The sequence below is a fragment of the Gopherus evgoodei genome, unplaced genomic scaffold, assembly GCF_007399415.2.
Source record: "Gopherus evgoodei ecotype Sinaloan lineage unplaced genomic scaffold, rGopEvg1_v1.p scaffold_192_arrow_ctg1, whole genome shotgun sequence".
NCBI classification, from domain to species: Eukaryota; Metazoa; Chordata; order Testudines; family Testudinidae; genus Gopherus; species Gopherus evgoodei.
The window spans coordinates 27,775-31,780 of NW_022059855.1; the positions used below are offsets into that span (position 1 = coordinate 27,775).

General features: G+C 42.8%; 1 pseudogene; it reads left to right on the top strand.

The window, feature by feature from the left end:
- Positions 1-2,563: 2,563 nt before the first annotated feature.
- Positions 2,564-3,406, top strand: LOC115640070 (annotated as a pseudogene).
- Positions 3,407-4,006: the final 600 nt, after the last annotated feature.

A 4,006-nucleotide genomic window follows, 5' to 3' on the forward strand; every position in this document is an offset into this window, starting at 1 on the left:
TGCTGCCTATGAATGTTTTCCTGATCGATAGCTAGGTAGATGCAGCGTGTTTCATAGGTAGAACATATGGTTCTAGTCTTGACTCAACCACTCACCTGCTAGCTGACCTTGGAACAAGTCATTTCTCCTCTCTGGGCCTCTGTTTCTCCACCTTCCCTCTCCCTGCCCCACTGTTCTCTGTCTTGCATGTTTAGATTTTAAGCCTTTGACGACTGCAAGTGTCTCTTCCAGTGTGTCTGTACAGTGCCTAGCACAATGGGACACTAATCTTGGGGCCCTTCAATCTTCAAGCTCTAGGAAGGAGTATGGCAGAAAGAGATCTAGGGGTCATAGTGGACCACAAGCTTAATATGAGTGAACAGTGTGATACTGTTGCAAAAAAAGCAAACATGATTCTGGGATGCATAAACAGGTGTGTTGTAAACAAGACACGAGAAGTCATTCTTCCGCTTTACTCTGCGCTGGTTAGGCCTCAACTGGAGTATTGTGTCCAGTTCTGGGCACCGCATTTCAAGAAAGATGTGGAGAAATTGGAGAGGGTCCAGAGAAGAGCAACAAGAATGATTAAAGGTCTTGAGAACATGACCTATGAAGGAAGGCTGAAGGAATTGGGTTTGTTTAGTTTGGAAAAGAGATGACTGAGAGGGGACATGATAGCAGTTTTCAGGTATCAAAAAGGATGTCATCAGGAGGAGGGAGAAAACTTGTTCACCTTAGCCTCCAATGATAGAACAAGAAGCAATGGGCTTAAACTGCAGCAAGGGAGATTTAGGTTGGACCTTAGGAAAAAGTTCCTAACTGTCAGGGTAGTTAAACACTGGAATAGATTGCCTAGGGAAGTTGTGGAATCTCCATCTCTGGAGATATTAAAGAGTAGGTTAGATAAATGTCTATCAGGGATGGTCTAGACAGTATTTGGTCCTGCCATGAGGGCAGGGGACTGGACTCGATGACCTCTCGAGGTCCCTTCCAGTCCTAGAGTCTATGAGTCTATGAGTCTATAGGTAAAAGCCACATAAAACACCCACCACTGAACTGCTCTAAGATCCAGCACAGAGTACCCAGAAATTCAAACTTTATGAGATATTCATTCAGGTTCTAAGAAGTGTTGCACAGGACAGCTCTGAGCATTAGTGAAGTAGATACACAGGTGCTGGACTAGATTAATAACTGGTAAATTTCTGATATGAGAAATATAGGAAAGAGTGAATTCACAGCAGACCCCAGAACTTGAGCAGAACCCAGAATTTGACCTGACCATTAAAAAGAAATATGTTTCTCAGCTAATCTGTTGAGTCTGTGTTAATTGTAGAAGCACATCCAGAGACTGAGAGTTTGTTCTAAAAGTAACAAGATAAAAGCTGTCTTTTATGACTGGTACAACATTGTTTTCCTGAACTCCAGTATAACCCTCTCCACACACACACACACACACACACACACACACACACACACACACACACACACACACACACACACTCCTGCATGATTATCTTATTTGTTTCCTTTTAAATATAACAAGCGGGATAAATAGACTTATTGAAGTCTGCCATGTCCCACTGATTTTAGAAAGGTTATGTTAAAAGATTAAAATGCAGATGTTGACAGGATATACGCTGGAGTGTGACTCTACGTATGAATGAATAAGAAATGAAAAATTAAAGGTTAAGGGGCCAGCCTGAGAATTACAACTCCAACATCAATTGGCTGAAGAATGCATGGAGTGAAATGACTGGGTGACCCCAAGGGCAAACCGAAATCTGCAATCCACCCTCAAGCACCCAAGCACACCAAGGACAGAAGGGGTGGAGGCAAAGAACTGAAGAAAAAGCTAACACTAAGCTGTCATGGATGGGCCATCTGCTGATTAAACATCACTTCAAGAATAACAGTGATTGATTATCACTTCAAACGTAAAAGCAGCATGATGAAGAGGATTCCATAGACTGGTACAGGGATAAATTCCTATAAAAACAGAACCTAGAGACTGAGAACTTTGAGTCAGATTCTGCCACCATCCTCCAAGAGCATCGGGTGCGCACCTGATAAGACTTGAGTTATTCTCATGTTCAGGCTCATGTTCAGGCTACCTGGCCAGTGATGTGCCAGGAGCAAGCTCAAGGCTGGTAACTATAACTACCTTGCAGAACTTTGTGTGAATGAATGAATGTGTGAGAGAATGAAATGCTATAGCTATAACTGATTGCTTATTCAGATTCTTTTTGTATTCACAATAAATACGGCATTTTGCCTTCTCCCCTTTAATAAGATCCTGCTGGCTTTTATTCCATTGGTATAACACAGGCTGCAGCAAATTGTAAAAAGACAAAATTCTTAGCTTCCTAAAACTCACAGGAAGACTCAGATTATCTGGAGAAATTGTATGACAGTGGAGGATGGCGGAGTGGGGGAAAGTATTCTGTGACAGCCTATTGTTTTCTTTTCTTTTTCAGGATGAAAACTAGCCGAGAAACAGTGGGAACAAACATCACGACAATCACTAGATTCATTCTCCTGGGCTTTTCTGACATTCCCAGCCTGCAGCATTTATTTTTTTCAGTGTTTCTGGTCACCTACATAGTCACCTTGGCTGGAAACCTTCTAATCATTGTCCTCACATTGGCTGACCCAGTCCTTCATACCCCCATGTACTTCTTCCTCAGGAACCTGTCCTTCCTGGAGATGTGCTACACATCAGTCAATGTCCCCAAGATGCTTAGGAATCTGCTCTCTGGGGATAAAACCATCTCTTTCATTGGCTGTGCTATGCAAACCTATTTCACCTTTTTCCTGGGTGGTCAGAGTGTTTTCTCTTGGTGTCCATGGCCTACGATCGCTATGTTGCAATATGCAAGCCTCTGCATTACCTCGTGGTTATGAACAGGAAGGTGTCCACTGGACTGGCTGCTGGATCCTGGCTCAGTGGTCTCCTCATGTCCTTCGGTCACACCAGCATGGTATTCATTCTACCCTTCTGCAGATCCCACGAGATTAATCATTTCTTCTGTGACATCCCTCCACTGCTGAAGCTGGCCTGTGGGGACACCTCCCGCAATGAAATGGCTGTCTTCATGGTGGCGCTGTTCTTTGTCACCTTCCCCTTCATGCTGATTCTCATGTCCTATGTCTGCATCATCTCCACCATCCTGAGGCTCCCCTCCGGGGCGGGCAGGAGGAAGTCCTTCTCCACCTGCTCCTCATACCTCATGGTGGTTACATTGTTCTTTGGCTCTGCTTTTTTATGCATCTGAAGCCCAATTCCTTTTACTCACCAGACACAGACAAGTTTCTCTCTCTGTTCTACACGGTCATCACACCCATGCTAAACCCCATCATCTACAGCCTGAGGAACAAAGAGGTGAAGAGTGCCTTCTGGAGAATGGTGGGCAGAAGAAGATTCTGTTGAATAAAGGAATTTGATTGACTGTAAATGTTTCCATCTCAATTCTTTTTATGTCAACACTGAAATACATTAAGGGTTATATATCTATGTTAGGCCCTTATCTGGACCCATTACCATGGTAGCTGAGCACCTCACAATCTTTAATGGATTTAACCTCACACTGCCTCTGTGCAGTAGGAAAATGCTATAATTTCAGATTTAAAGACAGAGTAATGAATCACAAAGGCCAGATTTGAAAAGGTGTTTAGGTGCCTCAATATGCTGATAGGTGCCTAATGGGACTTTCAGAAATGCTTAAGCAGTTTAGACACCTAACTCTCATTCACCTAGTTACATTTGTAAATCTCAGTAGGCATCTATCTTCATCTTTAGGTCCCTAAATAAATAACTTTGAAAATCTGTCCCTAAGATTGTTAAAAGTATTAGAAGAAGGTATTTAGGCATTGCTGTGCTGACAATTGCAATGCCTAAATGATTTAGGACCCTAGGTCTCATTTTCAAAAGGGAGTAAGGCACTTAGATGACTAAATCCCTCTGGCTGTAAATGAAATTTTATATCTGAAGTGCCTAAATCCCTTTTGAAAATGAGACTTAAGCTCCTAA